Genomic DNA, 24,376 nt, shown 5'->3' on the forward strand with positions numbered 1-24,376 from the left:
TGAACTGTGGTGTTGGAGAAGACTCTTGAGAGTCCCTTGGACTGCAAGGAGATCCAACCAGTCCATTCCAAAGGAGATCAGTCCTGGGATTTCTTTGGAAGGAATGATGCTAAAGCTGAAACTCCAGTACTTTGGCCACCTCATGCGAAGAGTTGACTCATTGGAAAAGACTGATGCTGGGAGGGATTGGGGGCAGGAGGAGAAGGGAACGACAGAGGATGAGATGGCTGGATGGCATCACTGACTCGATGGACGTAAGTCTGAGTGAACTCCGGGAGTTGGTGATGGACAGAGAGGCCTGGCGTGCTGCGATTCATGGGGTTGCAAAGAGTCGGACACGACTGCGCGACTGAACTGAACTGAACTGAACAGAGGAGATCAAGTTAAAATAACATCATTAGATTAAGCCCTAATCTAATATGACTGGCGTCCGTATAAAAAGGGGAAACTTGAACATACACAGCACAAGATAATGTGAAGAGACAGAGACACAGGGAACACACCACGTGATGAAGAAGGCAGAAACTGGGTGATGCTTCTGCAAGCCGAGGAATGCCCAAGATTGATGGCAAACCACCAGAAACCGAGAGGCATGGAACAGAGTCTCCCCCAGCCCACAGAAGGGGCCTGCAGACACCTGATCAGACATCTAGACCTCCAGAACTGTGAAACAAGGAGCATCTGTTTTTGAAGTCAGCCAGTGCATTGCTCTCTGCTATGGCATTTATAGGGAACTAATGAACATAGTTTTTTTGGCAGATAACTTGGTGACTCTGCCAGAGTTATCTCTTCCAGGAAGAAAAGCATTAAGTGTTTTTCTCCATCTCTGTAATCTCTCTGGAAAGCCCTTAAGGACTTCCATTTCTCCTTCTGTATTATATATTTATATGGGAGAGAGGGAAAGAGAATAAGGAAAGTTAAAGCAATGTAAGATACAGATTCTTTGTTATTAATATTTCATATATGTGTGCATGCATATGTGTGTGTGTGTTGGACCTAGAGGAGGAGGTTATCATAATGATAACAGCAATTGCCATGTATTGTCTACTTTATGTCAGATACAGTTCTTGGTCATTTTAAATATATTATCTCATTTACTTCCAGAAGAAAGTGAAATGTCTCTTGATGTGAGGTCAATTCAGACCTGACTTTGAATCCCAGTTCTGCTGCTTATCAGGTATTAGGCCTTGGTCATGTAATTTAACCTGCATGAACCTTTTTTCTCAGTGGAATAATAATTTCTACTTTGTGGAATTTCTGTAAGATTATGCAATAATACATATGTATAAATTGATTATCCCCTTAATAAGTGGTAAATATTACTATTCATCTTCAGAATCACCCTATATGACAGGCATTTATAATTCCAATTTTATAGATGAAGAAACTAAGTCCCATGGGCGAATAAGTGACAAAAACTAAATTAGACCAAGATCTGTCTGGTGGCTTCAAAGCCAACATCTTTCTACTATACCCACCTTGAAAAGAAAATTATCCAAAAAGCAATAATTTGTCAATCCGGCACAGTTACACTGTAAGTGAATTTGAATTACATGTATCTGAAACTGTGATACAAGACATTCATAAGGTCCCATTTTGTGCTCAAAATGAGAAATCATACAAATCCCCAGAATTAAAAATCAAGAATTGCTCAATTCCAAAGCCTGTTCAGACAAGTGAATTACAAGCTGCCACCTTGGTTCTAAAACAGAAATTCTGTCTTCATTTTGTTAGTATCTTGCGAACTACGCTGTTAGTCACAAGTCTCAAAACTTCATCAACTGATTTTGGTGACTGTTGTGTAGTTATTACTCATTTTTAAATAACCCATCACCATGTCATCAGAGTATTCATAATGTGGTGATGCAGAAAGGCACCAAGAGCAACACATTTATTCCCTTCATAAGACGTCATAAAAAGTGCTCGCTGCAGCAGCGCATATACTAGATGTCATAAAAAGGCTCTAAAGAAGAGCTGACAGCCATTATGATATGCTATGCTTGCAATTTAGCAGATTCATTTCTGCAGAATATCAGAGATCATCTAAAGAAATGAAAAGCACCATTAAAAGGAAGTTACAGGCCAATGGGTGTTGATTTATGTGCTCTGGGAACATATTCTTCCATACTTTAGTTAGTGGAAAAATTTGCTTTGAATTACATGGGTTTTGAATAGCACAAAGTCTTCAGGAATGCATCCATTGTATAAAATGAACCCCCAGTGAAGATATCATCACCTTCTCCCAGGAGGGTACTTGGTAGCTATATTTCTCATTATGATTTACACTTTGAAAGTTGACTTATACATCAGTCTCCAGTGACTTTGATTATTATGAATCACCTCTGGCAATACTGAGGAAAATCAATTTCCTGGTTTGTAAGAGGTTGTTGCTAGTTAATGCAACAACCAAGTCCCTGGCATGCAATGGCATCCAGCTCACCTACCTGAACCCCAGTCTCATCTATTTCTACCCCCTTGGACAGAAAGCCAGGGCCTTCTGTGAGGCAAGTGAATCTGTACCATGGCATGTGGCACGTAGCTTATAATACCAGCTTTCATTTATTATTGCTTTTTGTGAGTCAGGTACAACCCTAGATACTTCACATATGCTATCTCATTTTATTGACCAAACAATCCATGTGTATAGACAAGGGAGAAAACTAAGGTATAGAAATGTTGAATAATGGGTCCAGGTTATTAGGATGTGGCAGACATGGTTGTTTCAATGTTTGCATTTTAGTTTTAAATACTTCCATGTATACACTGTGATATGTGTGATATCTGGTTAAGCAACAACCCCAGTGTCTAGTCTGATGACTAATCTGCAGTTCAGGGGGTAGTAGCCTGAACTGAGGTAGTAGCCTCCCTCATCAGGAAGTCTGTGCTCCTGGTTACCATACCCACTTCAGGTATTTGTATCTTAATCAGTATCTGATGTGTTGCCAGTCAGCATAGCAAGAGTCAGAAATGGGTTTTCATAGTGGCTTGTTCACTAGCATGATGGATTTTAGACACGGGATCTGATTGGAGCAATTAAAGGTATTTAAAACATGTGACTCAGCTAAAATATTTTAGAGAAATTCCCCACAATTGCACAAATGAAATCTATGGACCCTTGATATCTGTAGCTTTCACCCTTAAGGCTTCACTCTAACTGGTTCCATTGTACGGCACTGAATTCAGAGGAACCTGGCTCACTCTCCAGTCACAGCCAGCTCTCAAGGGAAGAGCCCCCTGAGTCTGGATATTTGGTGAGTCTTCTCTGAATGACTTATGTGTCATTGTCATTCAATGTATCATGTGAGGTGATGGGTAAAGCCCCTATGATAGGACAGAAAGCTGGGGCTTCCTTCCAGCTACAGAACAATTTACAGAAACAGTTCTGTACTGGTTAATAAATGTTCGCTTAATAAGTAGTCTGCCTATGGGGCAGAATTATAACCTAGTAAGCGACATTGTGAGGAAGAGAGTTATTTACCTTCACTTCAAACCTGCTGTGACTATAGAAGGAACCAAATAGACTCACGTTAGTTTCATCATTGGTATTGAACTTCTGCAGTGCAGGAGAGGCAGGTTTGATCCCTGGTTCAGAAAGGCCCCCTGGAGGAGGAAATGGCAATCCCTTCCAGTATTCTTGCCTGGAAAATCCTGTGGAAAGAGGAGCCTGGTGGGCTATAGTCCATGGGATCGCAAGAGTCGGACACGACTGAGCAACTAGACCACCACCACCACCACCACTGAACCCAGCACTGATTTCAGGAGCAGTGCTCTCAACCACTGCTGCTGCTGCTGCTGCTAAATTGCTTCAGTCGTGTCCGACTCTGTGTGACTCCATAGACGGCAGCCCACCAGGCTTCCCCGTCCCTGGGATTCTCCAGGCAAGAACACTGGAGTGGATTGCCATTTCCTTCTCCAATGCATGAAAGTGAAAAGTGAAGGTGAAGTCGCTCAGTCGTGTCTGACCCTCAGTGACCCCATGGACTGCACCCTATGAGGCTCCTCCATCCATGGGACTTTCCAGGCAAGAGTACTGGAGTGGTGCCATTGCCTTCTCCAGCTCTCAACCGCTAGGCTAGATAGAGTTAAGCAAAAACTCCATGGCATCAACCTTTGAAACAATGAGTAGGTAAAACAAAAGAGAATAACCCAAGATTCTGAGAAATAATCATGTACAGCTGACTTCCAACAGGGCCATACACGAAGATGTTGATCTCTCTCAGGAAGGACTGGAATGACTGAGGGGAAAAAAGACCAGTCGGCTCTCATGCTCTCCACTTGCCTCTTTGGGTCAGTATATCAGAGATCGCCATCAGCTTTGACTTTGGAACAAACGGAACTGGGCTAACCCCAGCTGAGATGTTATCAAAAGGAAGTTGGATTAGACGCTTCCTATTAAACACTGGGTACTTCTTGGGAAGTACTGATATATTTTGAAAATCAGAACACTACTCTCTTCAGGAAACCTTTGCATTTATGGGAAGGGAGGGGAATTTGTTCCCTATGGAGTCTTATTTACCAGCTGCCCTGGCCTTGATCCCTGCCCTCATCTTCCTCATTGTCCAGGTGTGCGTTCAGTCTCTGGTACTTCCTGGCTTGCCTGGTTCTCCCCCTCAGCCCCAACGAACTGAGTCTTGACTAGATTTTGAACAGAATTTCTTTACTTCTGGTTTGATTAGCGGCTTACAGAGAAAACTACCAAGTCATCCAAAACTCTGCTTGACTGCAGAGCATCTATAATAGTCACCTTGACACAAATGTTGTGAAAAACCCACAGAAAGCAGCTCTCAGACTTCAGTCCTGTCAGCCTGGGTTTCTGGTGATCAATTTCCCTGTCTTGTAGGTCCCCAGCCCAAAGAAACTGCCATCAATTCCCCCTTCATGGATATTGGGAAGTTCTGTGGCATAGAGTGACAACCACTTTTCTTCTAAGGTATTTAGCAAGCATGCCATATACCCACATATAAATCAGATTAAAGATTTATCAGCTTAAATCACTAAACCAAAATCACTAGTAATCATCATTACAGATGTTTTTAAAACTATGAAGGCCCTATACAATCACCTTCCATCTAAATCATCACTCTGGGAACTACATGGTCACCTGCTGTATTTTCTGAGGAGAAATCTATTAAACAAATAGATAAAAGGATAGAACCCAATTATAACGTCGAGTTTTAATTAAAACACAAAATTAAACATTATGTTTGTTTTGATCAGTTGTAAGGATGATCCCACTGATTATTTTTATGGAAAACAGTTGCTAATTAATAAATGCCAGAGAGAGAGAGAGAGAAAAGAATAATGAATAGTGAATTCATTATTCAAACTGCCCTGGAGTCCTGGATTTAATCTGGTCCTAAACCATTCATTTTGGGCTGTGCCTTTTAAGGCTGAAGTTTTTTCACTGTCACTCAAGGCAAAAACAGAAGCCTCCTTAAATTATGTTAGAAACAGATCAGCTCCCTGATGACACACACTCCACCAGAGACAGAAAGGAAGGAAAGAATAAGTCCCGAGGTAAATTAACCCCTGATTTACAGCGTCAGGTTTTATCCCCAAGCTCCAGTGCACTGATGCCCGAAAAATTCCACCAATGTCTGCACGGTCTGTCGATTCTTGAGGAGGCTGGGGAGGGGGAAGGAGGAATCTCTAGGCTCTTAAACAAATACAACCACATTTAAATGGCCCCTTTTAAAAACACAGCCTTTGTTTTTCAAAGCAGTTTTAGGTTCACAGCAAAATTGAGTGAGAAGAAAAAGAAACTGAATGGAAAGTAGAGAGATTTCCCATATACCCACTGTCCCCACATAAGCACAGGCTCTCCCACATCAGCACCAGGGTGGTACATTTGTCAGGATCGATGAATCAACATTGATACATCATTATCACCCAAAGCCTGCAGTTTACATTAGCGTTCACTTGTAGTGTGATACATTCTGTGGGTTTGGACAAATGTAAAACAACATGTATCCATCATTAGAGTATCATATAGAATCGCTTCAGTGCCTTACAAACCCCCACCTTCTATCTGTTCATGCACTCCTCCCTAACCCCTGGCAAACACTCGTGTTTTGTACCATCTCCGTAGTTTCACCTTTTTCAGAATGTCATATTAGTTGGAATATTACAACCTATAGACTTCTAAGATGGGCTTGTTTGACTTTGTAATATGTAATTAAGTCTCCTCCATGGCTTGATAGGATCCTGATTTTTAAAATAATCTTTTCTACTATACTATAGTAGATACTTATAGATATTTATGCCTTAAAACTTTAGAGGAACACTAAACAGTTCTGCTCTTTTCCTGGGATAGCCCTTCTCTTTTCTACCATCTAGGCAGGTCCAGGGATCTAAAAGAACTCATGGCCAACCACTTATTAATGTTCTTAGTGTCTATCATGGACCACTGTTCCAATTACTATGGCTGTTGAACAAATATACCCAACATTTAGTGATGCGGTAAAAACATTTATTATGCTCAAAGAATCCGTGGGTCAAGAATTTGGATATAGTACACCAAGCACACCTTGTCTCTGCCCTTCAGTGTTGCAGGCCTCAGCTAGAGGACTTGAAGGCTGGAGGCTGGAATCATCTGAAGGCTCGTCTGTCTAGCAGTTGAAGGTGGCTGTCAGCTGGCGGCATCACTGGTGAAAACATGAATCGCCTCTGAGTGGCAGGGACTTTGCCAGATCCTAGGAATTTACAGTGAAAAACCACAGTTTCTGACTGCAGGACATGAGAAATGATACCAGTGACCAGGTGAACTGGCAATACCACTAACATTTTAAGTTCTAGGGTAGAACTTAAACTGAGGTGCTTCAGAAAAGCATCACAACACACACTGGGAGCTCACAAAAGGTTTCTCAGGGAAACTGTTGCAGAAGCTTATGCAAAATCTCACCTGAGTTTGTGAAAATACAGATGTAGTTCTGTGGGATCTGACTTCAACCCAGGCCTCAGGGCTACTTCCTAAAGCCACTAGTACAGAACCTGTGGTCACACACCACCCACCTGGGTCATCACAAGTCTTTCCTGGTCTCCAGGAGAAAGATACGATGCTGGCAGAAAACTCCCACACCTTCTTCAAGGTGGCAACATAGACCAAACCAGTGCAGGGCAGCCGCTCTGATCTCTGGGGTTACCTGGAACAGTTGACAGGGTCAGTAGGTCATAGAAATGGTCCTGTCAGAATTAATTGCTCCACCAGCTTATGCTGAAAATGGTCTGAGGTCAAAGATGGCAGAATCAGACATGGGCTAATGGCTCGATTCATAGCTCCCTTCCCCCTCCTCCTCCAGTCCAGGCTTCCAAGAGGACTCAGGAGACCCCTGTTCAAAAAAAGATCAAGTTTGCCATCTTCATTTTACAGAAAGGAAACTGAGAACCAGAGAGGTACAAGGGACTCCTGGTAGATGACTCACACCCAAGGTTAGTTTGGGTTTGTTTTGTGTTTTTATGCAAAGCACTAGAAAATATTCCTTTGAAATGTGTGAGCAAGTGTCCAATGTGCAGTGGGGTCTGGTGAGGATTATCAGTCAGTCAATTCCCTAATTGACCTCACATTTGGAGAACGGAAAGGCTACCCACTCCAGTGTTCTGGCCTGGAGAATTCCATGGACTGTATAGTCCATGGGGTCGCAGAGTCTGGGACACGACTGAGCAACTTTCACTCACTCACTTGGGTGGGATACTGCAGATGGATACAGAGGTGGCTGTCCCTACTTCTTAAATGCTTCCACCACACATGGCCGAGGAAGCCATCCTTCCCCCTTCAGCCCCCTCCAACCCGCCCACTTCCCCCTCTTGCTGCCCTGAAGCACACTCAGTTCCCTCAGGGCTGAGAGAGGCGACTGAGGCTGAATGAGTGATATAGCCTTTTAATTTGCTTTTAATTATCATGGCCTGGTAACCCTTCCAAAGACCCTTCACGGAAAGTAGTTTTATTTTTCTACTTATTAACCTCATTCACTAGACTGGAAAAAAGAATTCCCATCCCTCAAGGCCTCTCACTTTCATTCTTCTAATTCTTTTTTTTCAGCACCAGGAAAGTAATGTGTATAAAACCAGAGCCAAGTATATTGTGGTTTCAAACACAAGCCTGTTTGGAGCAGAAGCCCGTGGGATTGCTGCGTTTCAGCCTCAGGGGACAGCCCCAGTGGCCTCAGCCTGTGAAAGGGAGGGGCCTGAATGGCCCTTTGATTCAGCCCAGATCTGGGGGTGGAGGGTGGGGAGGGAGCAGGCCTGTCATTTGACACTCTCTGTTGGGCTTGGCCCTGGGCCTTTCCCTATTCAGGCCTCCCTGGAGCCTGCAAGCCTCTCTGAGGATGCCCCTACTCGGCTAGTTGCTGCCATGCCAGAAATTCCTGGGCCCTCGGAAAGTACACCAGCCACCCCAAGGGCTCCGTGAATTCCACTAGCTTTGAGAATGCTGCTCTTCATAGAGTTCCTCCTCTTAGCACTTCCAAACACACACATACACACACAGAAACAAAAACACAGAGAGATACACACACAGCCACACACACCCCACACCTTGTCCTGCTTTAATAGGGCATTAACCATGTGTTTGCTAGCTGATGTCTGAAGTTTTTATTGTTCTTGTTTGCACGGGAAACCTAAGAGTTAACCAGAAAATTCTTAGAGCTGATGAAAGAGTTTAACAACGATAAGCGACAAATATAGTTATATATATAGCTGTAAATATAGTTATAACCACAACAAATATAGGTTTGGTTATAGCTTTGGATGTTGGATGCGTTTGAACTCTGGCTTCACCACTTAGGATCTCAGACAATTTACTTAACCTCTCTGCACTTCAGTTCCCTCATCTATAAAATGTTATAATAATAAAACTTCCTTCACAGAGTCATCGGGAGACTGAGTGCATTCCGTACATACAAAATGCCTTCAACAGTATCTGGCACATAGTGGGGACTGTGTGAACGTTACCTATTATGATAAAAGTCGCTGGCTCTGAGAGTGGTATACAAAAATTGTTTATATGCCACACATTGCAGCAAATTTTAATGATATTAAAAGATATTATTTTTAAAAGATTGCATTTATATCATTTTAACAAACATAAAATAAGGTGTATAGTTACATGAGTGCTAAGTCACTTCAGTTGTGTCCAATGCTTTGTGACTCCATGGACCACACCCTGCCAGGCTCCTCTGTCCATTGGATTCTCCAGGCAAGAATACTGGAGTGGGTTGCCCTTTCCTACTCCAGGGTATCTTCCCAATCCAAGGATCGAACCCAAGTCTCTTACGTGTCCTGCATTAGCAGGCATGTTCTTTACTACTGGCACCACCTGGGACACCATATATAGTTATAAATCTAACTAACAATGGCATGCTTTAAGAAGAAAATTATAAAATCTTATAGAGTGTAATTAAAGATGATCCAAATAAGTGAAGAGGAAGATCTCTTATTTAAAGACCTTTACTTCTTCCCCATATTAATCTTTAATTCAAAGAAAGTCCAAACAAAATGTTGACGGGGTACTTTTAGAGTGTAATATATATAGAATTGTACAAGCTGGTTCTATTAATAAATGAAGATTAAAGACCAAATAATTGAGAAGTAGAGTAATAGCAGAGGCTGACAATAGAATGCAGAAACAGAAAAGAATCCAGAAAGACACTCCTGCATTTATGGAAACCTGATAACACAGAAAAAGCGGTTTTACAGATCAGTTGGAATAGGATGAATTATTCAAAAAGCAATGCTAGGGCAATTGGTCTGCCATTAACAAAAACTCAGTTGAATTCCTGCCTTACCCATAGTCTGGACTAAAGACTTCAGTGTGAAAAGCAAAATAAAGAAGACTATCACGTTCTTGGGCCAAAGAAAAATTTCTGTTTTTTCTTTCAGTTTTATTGAAATATAATTGACACACAGCAAGGAAGAATTTCTTAAACAAGACTTGGAAAGCACAAATCATAAAGGAAAAGATTGGTGACTATATCTGGGTTAAAATTAACTTCTGTTAATATTTTATTATTCTCTGGTTAACCAAGGTAGATTAATGGTCCTGACTTTCCACTCTTTCCTAGTAATAGAATAATACAAACACATTGGTGCCCTTTTTATGGCGGCTTTTCACTGCCTGCCTTCAAGGAGGTAGAATGCACTTCCACACAAGTGGGCTTGAGCTTGACCACGTGATTTGCTCTGGCCAACAGAATAACATACATGCTGCTCAGCCAGAGATGTTAAATGCCTGGTGCGATTTCCCTTGCCCACTCTCATTTATCATAAGAAGAATATGCCATGAATAGCTTCTGGTGTCTTCAAGTGAGAGCTACATGGAACAAACCTAAGCAGACTTGAAGTCTAAAACAGAGCCACCCTGGCCAACGGACATAACTGTGGGTTAGGAAGATAAAATTCTGTTGCTACAAACCACTGAGATTTTGAGGGTGATATTTTTACACAGCATTATTTTAGCAATAGCTGAGTAGCACATTAACTTAATTAAAAAATATTTTGGAAGGATATTGGGGGTTCACAGAATCAATAGCAGAATGGAGGCTTGGAAATAGGCAGGAATTAGGATATTTCTGGAGGAAAGGATTCAAACGCCAGCAGGAAGTCTCAAAGCAGGTTCTAGAAGGCTGGGGTGAAATAGAACTCCTTTCTGTTTCTTTGATCCTCCTGTCAAGATTCAAATACCAAGTAGAGAGCATGTAACTGTCCTAGCCTGCGCCATCTCTCTACCCATTAATGAAGGAGTGCTGGAATCTTGGTCACTGCTCCAAGTGGGACACATCCAGTGGGAAGAAAGAATGCCCAAAAGGAAATCATGTGCTTTTAATTTTTTTTTTTTGCCACAACACATGACTTGTGGGATCTTAGTTCCTTGACCAGGGATTGAACCCATTCCCCCTGCATTGGAAGCACAGAGTCACAACCATAGGACCACTAGGCAAGTCTATGACTGTGGGCCATGAATCCTCTGGAGAGCCTTGGAGCTGTTGCAAGAGGCTCCAAGTATATAAACATCCCAACCACAGTCTGAGGCTGGGTAGATAACATATCGTATATGTCTGCACTCAGTTCAATTCAGTTCAGTTCAGTCGCTCAGTCGTGTCCGACTCTTTGCAACCCCATGAATTGCAGCACGCCAGGCCTCCCTGTCCATCACCAACTCCCGGAGTTCACTCAAACTCATGTCCATCGAGTTGGTGATGCCATCCAGCCATCTCATCCTCTGTCGTCCCCTTATGTCTGCACTACTCTTTCCTAAATGTATGAAGAAGTGCTTGGATTTAATTCAATGAAAATTCACTTTCAAGAGTTACTAGAGTCATAAGTTTCTTGTTAGTATAGACTTTTCTCAACCAATAAGTATCACTGCCAGGTAAGTTTTCAAACTAAATATAGCTCCTGTCTCACTGATAGTGACTGCAGCCATGAAATTGACAGACACTTGCTCCTTGGAAGAAAAGCTATGACCAACCTGCTGATGTGCTCAGTCATGACCAACTCTTTGTGACCCCATACTGTAGCTTGCTAGGTTCCTCTGTCCATGAAATCTCCCAAGCAAGAATACTGGAGTGGGTTGCCATTTCCTTCTCCAGGGTGACCAACCTAGGCAGCATATTAAAAAGCAGAGACATTACTTTGCCAACAATGGTCCATCTAGTCAAAGCTATGGTTTTTCCAGTAATCATGTATGGATGTGAGAGTTGTACTATAAAGAAAGCTGAACACTGAAGAATTGATGCTTTTGAGCTGGGTTGTTGGAGAAGACTCTTGAGAGTCCCTTGGACAGCAAGGAGATCAAATCAGTCAATCCTAAAGGAGATCAGTCCTGGGTGTTCATTGGAAGGACTGAGGCTAAAGCTGAAGCTCCAATACTTTGGCCACTTGATGCCAAGAACTGACTCATTGGAAAAAACCCTGATGCTGGGAGAGATTGAAGGCAGGAGAAGGGGACGACAGAGGATGAGATGGTTGGATGGCATCACTGACCAGATGGACATGAGTTTGAGCAAACTTCAGGAGTTGGTGATGGACAGGGAAGTCTAGTGTGCTGCAGTCCATGGGGTTGCAAAGAGTCAGATGTGGCTGAGCAACTAAACCAAACAGTCTCACTGAATTGATGTGAGGTTTAATTGATTAGCACATGCAGGCTCTTAGTTCTTGAAACAGACTAAAAGTTCAGCAAATACAAACAATTATTTAAAGCAAGCTTCGTGCTTAAAAGGGGGGAACTACTCATTTTTTATGATCTCTAGAACCATTCTTGTGCCACGGAGTTTTAACAGCTTTATGAATTATATCATAAATCTTGTGAAGAGGAAAGAAATACTTTGAAATCTGTTGATCCTGCTGCTTCTAATGCAGAAAATCCCTGTGCCTATAAACCCTTCTCAACCCTGGTAGAAGGCATCCTTGGAAAAGAGCCCGTATCTCTTTGATTGACAGCCTGAATGAGAGAGGCCGAACCCAGAGACCTCGGGACTCTAGTGCAGCATTCATGTTTCCTCCAGGGATGAACAATTAACCGCTGGCCTGGAAAATTCCATGGACAGAGGAGCCTGGCGGGCTACAGCCCTGCTGCTGCTGCTGCTAAGTCGCTTCAGTCGTGTCCGACTCTGTGCGACCCTATAGACGGCAGCCCACCAGTCTTCCCCGTCCCTGGGATTCTCCAGGCAAGAACACTGGAGTGGGTTGCCATTTCCTTCTCCAATGCATGAAAATAAAAAGTGAAAGTGAAGTCGCTCAGTGGTGTCCGACTCTTCGCGACCCCATGGACTGCAGCCTACCAGGCTCCTCCGTCCATGGATTTTCCACGCAAGAGTACTGGAGTGGGGTGTCTTGTCCGCAGCCCAAGGGGTCGGAAAGAGTCAGACACGACTGAACGACTGAGCGCGCTTGCACATTCAGTCAATGCAGCTTGCCCACCGGAAAACCCAACCGCTACTACTATGGTAACCACAAGATGTCGCTGTGACCCAAAATTTCACACCAGGGCTACCCGCGCAGCCCCAACCCCTCCACCCCTCCACCCCCGGGGCAAGACCTCCGTTCATTTTCAAAGCTTTCTTTCTCAGGGCTTCCCAAACCCTTACCGAGCAAACCGAATCAGCTGAGGTCTTGTTAAAATGCCTGTTCTAATTCAATAGGCCTGGGGCGGAGCCTGAAATCCTGCATTTCTAACAAGCTCTCAGGTGGTGCCGAAGCTGGAGCTTTCAGCATTTCTGCATTGTTGTTTTGATGTGGCCTGGGAGTAAGAAGTAGACCCGAAAAGCGGGCCCCATTCTACTCCTTGCCTTTCAGAGGTAGTGGAGAGGAAGAAGAAATCAAAATGAGAAACAACAAAAGAAAAAGAGGGCAGCTTTCTTTTAACGTGCCAGTCTCACGAGCCTCCTGCCGTTCTTGATCAGAAGAGTGACTGACGTGGCAGGCGCCCCAGTCAAGGTGAGCGGTAAGGAAGGTCAGAAAGGGTTTTCCCAGAGCGTTCTTTCTCTGACACGAGGGCTCATTAAATAACTTACCGCAGAACTTGGTGTTTTATACCATTTGGCTGAAGCCAAATGCTTCAGCACACACTCCATAGCTCCCCGCAAAAGCCGGGTTTCCAATAGAGTTCATATAAATGGGTTGGGGGAAGCCAACCTGCGAAATGAAGCGGTGGACTAGCCGGAAGAGACGCCCGGCCGATGGTGTTGCTCTAGCATGCACAATGGGCTCTATTTTAATAACAAGAACTTCTGCTTTCTGCTTCCGGAAAGGCCCCGCGGGGAGCAATCGACGAAGTGAAACTGCTTCTAGCCCTTCTCTGGGGCCCTGGCTTCAAGGTTAGATGCACGCTGCAAAATGAGAAGTTACAGTGCCTCTGAGTTGCTGCTTTTCTTGACCCTTCTTCACCCTAAAATTTTTTCTTTAATCTGGCTTGGTTTTTCTTTTTTAGTGATCTTCGCTTATCATTTGTGTCCTTTTGGGGCTTGAAGCCCCCAAAGTCCTTTGGTTTTAAGACAGAGATTTCAAAATGAAAAACAAAGGGCTATCTATTCAGTTTTGATATATCAGTTCAGTGTAAAGCTTAGCCAGCTTTTTGCTTGTAAAGTCTCAAGAAGATGTTGGCTCTAAGTTCTTTTCTAAGATTCTGGAGTTAATTTACCCCCTCCATCCTCTCCTGAGCCTCCTTAGGGGGCAAACCTGCCCATCCAATGGGCATAAAATATGCTGCAGCGTGGGCTTCCCTGGTAGCTCAGATGGTTTAGAATCCGCTTGCAATACAGGAGACCCCGGTTTGATTCCTGGTGGAAAAGATCCCCTGGAGAAGGGATAGGCTACCTACTCCAGCATTCTTGGGTTTCCCAGATGGTTTAGCCGGAGCATCCTCCCACAGTGCAGGAGACCTGGGCTCGATTTCTGGGTCGAGAAGTTTCTCTGGAGGAGGGCATGGCAACCCACTCCAGTATTCTTGCCTGGAAAATCCCCATGGACAGAAAAGCCTGGCAGTCCATGGGGTTGCAAAGAGTCAGGCACGACTGAGCGACTAAGCACAACACATGCGGCAGGGTGTCCTAGCCAAACCCAAACTGGGAAGAGAAGTTTGGCTGTTTGGGTAATGTTCACTCTTCTCTATTTGTAGGCATAAATTTATATGCATAAGTAGGGGATTGTGTTTCGGGGAGACACCAAGGAGGGGTGGGAAAGAGTACGGATAGTGGAAGGGACAGGGTGCCGTTTCATACTCCTTGCCCCCCTGGACTGGTTTAGAGCTCCCAGGAAGGATAAGAGTGAGTGCTGAACAAATGGATTTCCTTAGAGACTGGGTGAAACTCTGGATCCCAACATAGCAGCTTTGAAATGCTGAGATGTTAACACCCAGTTTTGAGGAAAGAGGTTTCGTTGTTTTTAATCTCATCTAGCAGATGTAGTTCAACTATTTGTTTTGATTATATAAACCACATACTTGCCTTGGGGAAGCTGATTTCTGGAACTTTTTCTAAAGAATAAAATGTTTTAAAATTCTAATTCGAACTTGCTATATACATTGTAAAGGCTAAGAAAAAAGACACAATTTTATGGTATTTGCACAGTTAAGAATCCTGAAACAATCATGTACAAAAACTGGGAACGGAAACAGCAAAGGACCAAAGTTTGTTTTTGCCCAATAGGCTAATGACTCACAATTTCACCTTCATAATTTATTATTATTAAACATCAGAAGATATTTTTTTCTTCACTTTCACTTTTCAGAAAAATATTATAGAAAAGAAGCCAACAGAATATTTGACAATGTTTTTAAGTGGGCAGAAATTTAAATTTTTTGTTATTATTTTGATTACACATACTTATGGTACTATTTTTATTGGAATGAATATGTGGTGTTTTCCTTTCTTTGTTGTTGTTGCTCAGTTGCCCAGTCATGTCTGACTCTGCAACTCCATGGACTGCAGCACACCAGGCCTCCCTGTCCCTCGCCATCTCTCAGAGTTTGGCCAAGTTCGTGTTCATTGCATCAGTGATGCTGTCCAGCCATCTCATCTTCTAACGCCCTCTTCTTCTGCCCTTGATCTTTCCCAGCATCAGGGACTTTTCCAGTGAGTCTTCTGTGTGCATCAGATGACTAAAACACTGAAGCTTCAGTTTCAGTCCTTCCAGTGAATATTCAGGGTTGATCTCCTTTAAGATTGACTAGTTTGATCTCCTTGCTGTCCAAGGGACTTTCAAGAGTCTTCTCCAGCACTACACTTTGAAGGCATCAATTCTTTGGTGTTCTTGCCTTCTTTACGGCCCAGCTCTCACAACCCTACGTGACCACTGAGAAGACCATAGTCTTGACTATATGGACCTTTGCTGGCAGAGTAATGTCTCTGCTTTTCAATATACTGTCTTGGTTTGTCATCCCTTTACTGCCAAGAAACAGTCGTCTTCTAATTTTATGGCTGCAGTCACGGTCCGCAGTGATTTTGGAGCCCAAGAGGAGGAAATCTGTCATTACTTCCACCTTGTCCCCTTCTATTTGCCATGCAGTAATGGGGCCAGATGCCATGATCTTAGTTTTTTTAATATTTAGTCTTAAGCCAGCTCTTTCACTCTCCTCCTTCACCCTCATCAAGAAGCTCTTTAGTTCCTCTTTGCTTTCTGCCATTAGAGTGGTATCATCTGCATATCTGAAGTTGTTGATGTTTCTCCTGCCCGTCTTAATTCCAGTTTGTAAGTCATCCAGCCCGGCATTTCTCATGATGTGCTTAGCATATAGATTAAACAAATAAGGTGACAGTAGACAGCTCTGTCATACTCCTTTCTAGATTTGAACCAATCAGTTGTTCCATGCAAGGATCTAACTGTTGCTTCTTGACCCGCATGCAGGTTTCTCAGGAGACAGGTTAGAGCTTTCCACAGTTTGTCATGATCCACACAGTCAAAGACTTTAATGTAGTCGATGAAACAGAGATAGATGTTTTTCTGAAATTCCCTTGCTTTCTCTATCATCCAGCGAATGTTGGCAATTTGTCTGTAGTTCTTCTCCTTTTCTAAACACAGTTTGGACATTTGAAAGTTCTTCATTCACATAATGCTGAAGCCTAGGACACAAGATTTTAAGCAGGACCTTACTAGCATGGGAGATGACAGCAATTGTCCAATGGTTAGCACATTCTTTGGTACTACCCTTCTTGGGAATTGGGATGAGGATTGACCTTTTTCAATGCTGTGGCCACTGCTGGGTTTTCCAGATTTGCTGACATAGGAATGCAAAACCTTGATGGCATCCTCCTTCAGGGATTTGAATAGTTCTGCTGGAATTTCACTAGCTTTATTAATAGCAGTGCTTCCTAAGACCCACTTGACTTCCCACTCCAGAATGTCTGGCTCTAGATGACTAACCACACTATCGTAGTAATCTGGTTTTTTAAGATCTTTCTTATATAGTTCTTCCGTGTATTCTTTCCATCTCTTTTTGATCCTTCAGCATTTTGGTCTGTACCATTTTTATCCTTTATTATGCCTATAAAAGGCCTCTTTCCTTAGTGTATTTAATTAGGAAGGTTTCTGAGATTGTGTATGTAGCCACAATTACTTTTTATTTTAAAAAGTTGACTGGGTACTTTAGAGAATTGGTAGTTTTATAGTGTATATTTATGTGCACTCAAATCAATAATAAGTTTTGTTTCTGAAGGTTTATTTATCTATTTCTCTAGCAGAGTCATTTAATATGACATCAGGTTTTAAATTATTTGTCATTTTCAGATAAAACTCTAAGCACTGATAGGATTGTCTTATGTTTCCCAATTTTTTTATTGAGACATAATTCACATATAATATTACAGTAGTTTCAGATGTACAATATAATGGTTCACTATTTGTATATATTGCAAAATGATCCCTGCTGCTGCTGCTGCTGCTGCTGCTGCTGCTAAGTCGCTTCAGTCGTGTCCGACTTTGTGCGACCCCATAGATGGCAGCCCACCAGGCTCCGCCGTCCCTGGGATTCTCCAGGCAAGAACACTGGAGTGGGTTGCCATTTCCTTCTCCAATGCACGAAAGTGAAAAGTGAAAGGAAGTCGCTCAGTCATGTCCGACTCTTAACGACCCCATGGACTGCAGCCCACCAGGCTCCTCAGTCCATGGGATCTTCCAGGCAAGAGTACTGGAGTGGGGTGCCATTGCCTTCTCCGAAATGATCCCTACAATGTCTAATTAACATGTCACCATACAGAGTTAAGAATTTTTCTTTCTTGTGATGACAATGTTCAAGATCTACACGTTTAGCAACTTTCAAATATGCCATACGGTATATTAACTATAGTCACCATACTGTACATTGTATCCCCTTGGCTTACTTTGTAACTAGCAATTTGTACCTTTTCATCCCCTTCACTCATTTCACTCACACCCCTACCCCTGCTTCTATCAACCATAAGTCTGTTTTCTGTATCTATGAGCTAGGGGTTTTTTTGTTGTTGTTTTTAGCTTTGTTTTAGAGTCCATGTATAAGTGAGATTATATAGTATTTGTCTGTCTCAGCCTACCTTATTTCACTTAGCATAATGTCTTCAAGGTCTATTCATGTTGTTACAAATGGCAAGATTTTTTAATGACTAAATAATAGTCCATTGTTTATATACCACATTTTCTTTATTCATTGACTATCCATGGGCATGTAGATTAGTTCCATATTTTGGCTATTGTAAATAGTGCTAAAATGAACATGAGGGTGTATATTCTTTTCAAATTAGTGGGTCTGTCTTTTTTTTTTTTTTCAGATACCCAGGTATGGAATTGCTGGATCATATGGTAGTTCTTTTTAACTTTTTGAAAAAACTCCCTACTGTTTTTCATAATGGCCATACCAATGTACATTTCTATCAACAGTGCACTAAGGTTCCTTTTTCTCCACATCTTCACCAACAATTGTTATCTCTTGTCTTTTGGATGATGGCCATTCTAACAGGTGTGAACTGATCCTGTTGACTAGGTGCGACTCTGGATCCTAGCATTGCAGCTTTGAGATGCTGAGATGTTGACATCCAGTTCTGAGGAGAAAGAGACTGAATCCACCACTACGTGGGGCTCAGCGTGGCTCCTCACCACAAGATGAATGGATTTGGGATTATTAGGAGGAGCACTCTTAACATGAAGATTAACACAGTCTGGAAGGCACTTCATTCGGCCATATCAATGGTGCAAGGCTCCTTCCTGGACCTTGACAGGCCCCAGGCTAGCCCCCTGAGATAGCTGAAGTGGAGTAGACTGTGGTAGCACCGGACCATGAGTGTGGCTGACGGTGTGGAGTGTGAGCATGTGCAAGGCCCCTTGGGGTCTCATACAAGTATTCATGGGGACCGAGAATGAGGCTCCTTGATGTTGATGAGCCTTCTCTGTAGCCACAGGCAGTGAGGACTGACAGCATTCAGGTTATACACCAAATTATGCCAATTGCTCTTGTGCAACAATATCCTTCCATCCAAGAACAAGGTCCAGCAGGACAGTAGTTGGTTTCCAAGCTCATGGGAGGCTGAATAGCAGAAAAGATATGAAAGCCAGCTCTATAATCAGACTGCCTGGGTTTCTCACTGTAATCAGACTAACCATGAAACCTTAACCTTTTGGTACCTTGGGTACCTTATTATATGAGAATAATAATAAAATGTAATTCATAGGTCTATGAGAATTAACAAGTAAAACTCACGACAGCCTTAGAACAGTGACAGACATGTATAAACCCCAAGAAAGGTCAGCAGTTTGTATTATTACACGATGTACCAGGATACTTAAAACAGCATCATGGAGACTGATTCAGCTCTTTTCTAGAAACAAAAGAAGCAGGAGGAGGGCTGATTGGTCTCTGGATCCCCATGCGGCTAGTGAGTCTAGGAGTTAGAAGACAATGAGATTGCAACACTATTTATAACAGCCAGGATATGGAAGTGACCTAGATGTCCATCAGGAGATGAATGGGTCAAGAAGTTGTGGTCCTTATATACAATGGAATATACTCAGTCATAAAAAAAGAATGAATTTGAGCCCTAATGAGGTAGATGATCCTAGAGCCTGTTATACAGAGTGAAGTAAGTCAGAAAGAAAAAAACAAATATCCTATATTAACGCATACATATGGAGTCTAGAAAGATGAACCTCTTTGCAGGGGAGGAATAGAGATGCAGACATAGAGAACAGACTTGTGAGCGCAGCAGAGGAAGGAGAAGGTGGGACAAATTGAGAGAGTAGCCCTGAAACACATGCATTATCATATGTAAAACAGTCGTGTCCGACTCTTTGTGACCCCATGGACTGTAGCCCGCCAGGTTCTTCCATCCATGGGATTTTCCAGGCAAGAATACTGTAGTGGCTTGCCATTTCCTTCTCCAGGGGATCTTCCCAACCCAGGGATCGAACCCTGGTCTCCAGCATTGAAGGCAGATTCTTTACCACTGAGCCACAAGGGAAGCCCCATAATATAGATAGCTAGTGGAAAGTTGCTGTATAACACAGGAAGCTCCATCTGGCACTCTGTGACAACCTGGAGGGATGGGAGGGTGGTTCAAGAATGAGGGGACGTATGTACACATATGGCTGATTCATGTTATTGTCTGGAAATGCAATTGTATATTGTATAGAAAGCAATGCAACATTGTAAAGCAATTATCCTCCAACTAAAAATAAAAAATAAAGAAGATAATGAGAGCCAGTAGCTGGTAGAGGTTCCTCCAGCATTTTTCTCTGGCCCATTTTTTCCCCCCAGGGTCACAGGTATTGTGCTTCCAGGATGACAAACACTTCAGTGCCTTAGGATTAGAGAGTTTGTGGGCACAGCTAAGGCTCTAACTTCCTCTTTGGGGAGAACAGAAGTTAATAATGTGGTACTCTCACCCATCATGAGGTAAAATGAGATTCTTCTTTCAGGTTTTATAAAAACCCTATGAGGAACTTCCTATAACCTTAATATGGTGGAATTTGCCTTTTTCAATATGTCAGACCCATCAGTCTCAGCACGAACTTTCACCACATCCCCGTTAGCACTCAAGGTAAAGACTGTTCTGCTGCCAATAACTTACTTTAAAACTGAAAAAAAGACATCGTGCCTCCAAGAAATAAGAAGCAATGTATGTTCTGGCTGCTTACACCAGGATATTCTCCTTCTCAAAGCTGCCTCTAGGGTGTGCAGGGTTGTAGGAAAAAAATTTTGTGGAGCTCCTGTCTATATAAATAATCTGATTTTAAAATGTTTCTAAAAGTACAGACCTATGTGAAGTATAGTGACTTATTCCTGGAGATCGGTAGAGAGGAGTCACCTGTACATTGTTTACTGTCTATTTGGTAAATCAAAAAATTCTTTACAGAGTCCAAGCACTGTCTCTTCCTGTTCAAATCCGAGAACCATCTCTTCAGGTACTTTATTGTCCAATGTAATGTTCCTGGAGAGTTTCCACCAGAAATAAATAGTAGCAATGCTGTAATTAATCACAGGACCAGGGCTCTTCAGGACCTATTTCCATTAAACAGCGTAGATCTTTTTGTGTCTTCAGTTCCCTGCTAGCATGTCTCTAACAATGGTTTTATTATTACTCATGACCCTGCATCATCTGTCCACACTGCCTTCCAATTACTCTCTCTCAAAGGTTGGTGGTACTGTGCCTTGTTGATACAAGTCTTCCAAAAAGTAGGCGGGGAAATGTAAACAAATATTTGTTTTCTGGTCTTATTAAGTTTACCATTCAGAATTTTATGGTGGAAACAGAGAATAAGGCAGATTCCAGCCTGGACTCTTGAGGCGGGAATCACTGCATCTCTAGAATGGGAGCCCTTTCGGTGTTGAATGAACACACACCACTGACGGTGGGGAGGGTAGTGAGGGGTCCGTGCGTGAAGACAGAGGCTCAGCTCCACCGCTACAAAATAGGAACTTCCCTTGTCCACATGACTTAGGGCTGGAGAGCATGATTTCACCATGTCAACAGGAGGCAAGAGAAGACAATAACCAGAAGACTCATTGGTGTTCAGTCTTGAAAGCCACGCTCCAAGGACTACTTAGTACCCGGCACATAGCCTGCAGCATGGTGGATATCACCCTGGATGCCGGAGGCTCAGGGGTCATGGCGGGGTAGCATCCACTGTCACACCTGCCTCAGGTACTGAAGACAGGAGGTGGCACCACACTCAAATCACAGAGGGACACGGGCTTACATGGTGGCTCAAGCCCAAGGGTTAGTGGTAAACTGTTGGTATCCCATACCCCCAAAGTCATTCTGTGGTCAAGAGAGTTACCCCAAACCAGCATGTGTGTACCATTCTGGCCCGATCTTGAGTGATTCCACAGTTTCAACCAGCAGAAGTGAGCTGCTTGCCAGACTGTCCACCTCAGATGGGGACCCAACACCAGTCCCTGAGAACACCCATAGGCATGAAATCCAGAGCTCTGTAGGATACCTGGTTGGCCTCCTGTGTGAGGCAGAGGGTCAGGGAGCACCCTGAATGATCAAGTGAAGACCAGGGTCTATGCAGGTCTGGATCTGGGCTAGGGACATCCATCTTGGAGGACTTTGTCAGGCCTGGGCAGTACCAGACCCTAAGAATAAAACCATCACTACAGACATGCTATCAGGGAACTACAGCGAGAAAGAGAAAATTCAAGGAAGTCTCTCCAGAGATCTGGGTGTTGGGGAGAGCGGACAGAGTCTGAGATGTGGGCCACAGCAGAGACCTTGTCGACCCAGAACCTCCATTACTCCTCTTGAAGAGCTGATACAGCAATAAGAACAGAGGCAGTGATGGGGGATTGACCCATAAAACCCATTTGTGGTGATCCATATAATCGCACACTCTGAAGTCATTCAAGGGCAACCCACAGCAAGACCCTCAGATGAAGCAGAATCCAACAGGAGGAAGTAAAGGGAAGAGCCAAAGGCGGGGGCAGAGGGGGCAGCCTAGTGGCGGCTGGGCCAGGAAAATGAAAGAAAGTAGAAGTCACTCAGTCGGCTATGCCTCTTTGCGACCCCATGAACTATACAGTCATGGGAGTTCTCCAGGCCAGAATACTGACGTGGGTATAGCCTTTTCCTTCTGCAGGGAATCTTCCCAACCCAGGGACTGAATCCAGGTCTCCCACATTGCAGGCGGATTCTTTACCAGCTCAGCCACAAGGGAAACCCAAGAATGCTGGAGTGGGTAGCCTATCCCTTCTCCAGTGGATCTTCCCAACCCAGGAATCGAATGGGATCTCCTGCATCGCAGTTAGATTCTTTACCAGCTCAGCTACCAGGGAAGCCCAGTCCCGGAAAATGTAAGCAAAAATATACTTGCTGAGCGTGAGGAATGCTCCCTGACTAGTAAATCTATGTGCCTGATTTACAAGGCCCAGCACTGAGGTGGGTGGACTTGGCTGCCCTGCTGGACATCAGAAGAGCAGAGGAGGTCAATCAATGAAGTGTCTACAGACAAACTGTTTTTCCTTCAGAAAATCCTTGGAGAGAGCTATGTGCCAGGCACTGTCCTGGGCAAAGGTGGAGACAACATCTGTGAGCAAAGCAGAAAAAATCTCTGCTCTAAAGGAGTTTGCATTCTAGTGGGGGAAGACAGAATAAGCAAAATAAGTAGAAAAATGATAACAGAGGGCTGAGATCAGTACCAGAGGCAGAGGGGTGGAAAATGGAGCTAGGGGACTGTGGGAAGCTTCCCCAGCAGAGCATCAGTGATAAAGTTGTCCTTGCAACCTCCTGGGGAAACCAGGATCCCAATTATTCTTCATCCTTTATATAGAGAACATGTTCTGGCTTGTGGATAAATGGTGGTTAATCTGAGAAGCAGCCCCAGGTCATGAGTTACTGATAAAACAAGCACATTGTTTTAGGTGTATTGGGTTGCCAATGCAGGATGCCTTGGTGAGTAGGGAGAGACTGCAGACAAGAATCCAAATCTCAAATAATTGTGAGGAAGACTTAGGGGTTGTCCAGCTGCTGAAATTAGGAGTTGCTGAGAGCTAAGCCTAATGTGTTATTTTTTTTAATTGTAATAAAATGTCTATTAAAAAAAGACTGTGTCTACTAAATTGAGAACTGGAATAACTGCCATGAATAATCCAATTCTGAAAACTTTAGGGCTGTTCCAAATTAACTAATCTGTAAAAGTAAAAGTCTTTACACTGAGTAATTTATGCAAGATTTACAGAATCCTCATACAGTATGTCTGACTCCAGAAGCCCTGAAGCACACTGATATTAGCAGCCCAGCTGCTGGGTGCCTGGGAAGACAGGAATTCTCTCTGTCCTCTGCCATGGCTCCACTGTGGTTTCCTAGGGTTTCCCCTTTTACCAGACAGACCAGAAAGGAGGAAGAGGGACATTCAGTCTCAGGGCTGCTGAACTCCAGCACCTCAGAGTAAACAGCCATGGGCCAAAGGGAAACATACCCTGGCTTCTAGATCCACATCAGACTTCTCCCTACACTCTCAGGGACCTTCCTGAGAACTCTTTTTTAAATGATCACTAGTGTGAGAAATTCATAAAACCACAAATCATAAGGAAATAAAGTTAGATGTGGAACCCAGTTTTAGCCTGCTTAGGAGATTGGTTTTATTAGATTGAATGAGCTGAGATAGATGTTTTCCTAAGTCAAGTATATATGTGTTCAGTTGCTCGGTGTGTCCAGCTCTTTGAGACCTCATGGACTGTAGCCCATCAGGCTCCTCTGTCCATGGGATTCTCCAGGTAATAATACTGGAGTGGGTTACTATGCCCTCCTCCAGGGGATCTTCAAGACCCAGGAGTCAAACCCAAGTCTCTTGCATCTCCTGCATTAGCAGGCAGATTTTTTTTTTTTTACCACTGCACCATCTGGGAAGCCTTTCGTAAGTTAAGAACAACCCAATATTGGCAAATTCACTGATTCAAGCTATATTCAGGAATCCTTCA

The 24,376-nt window shown here is 43.3% G+C and overlaps 1 long non-coding RNA gene across 1 annotated transcript; it reads right to left on the reverse strand.

The window, feature by feature from the left end:
• Positions 1 to 6,483: 6,483 nt before the first annotated feature.
• Positions 6,484 to 13,792, reverse strand: LOC138988223 (uncharacterized). Its single transcript, XR_011464509.1, has 3 exons — positions 13,509 to 13,792; positions 7,012 to 7,142; positions 6,484 to 6,692 (listed from the first exon to the last, which is right to left on the reverse strand). It is a non-coding gene; the product is annotated as an uncharacterized lncRNA (long non-coding RNA).
• Between the last annotated feature and the right edge of the window lie 10,584 nt (positions 13,793 to 24,376).

Source organism: Bos mutus, chromosome 6, assembly GCF_027580195.1.
Source record: "Bos mutus isolate GX-2022 chromosome 6, NWIPB_WYAK_1.1, whole genome shotgun sequence".
Classification (NCBI taxonomy): Eukaryota; Metazoa; Chordata; class Mammalia; order Artiodactyla; family Bovidae; genus Bos; species Bos mutus.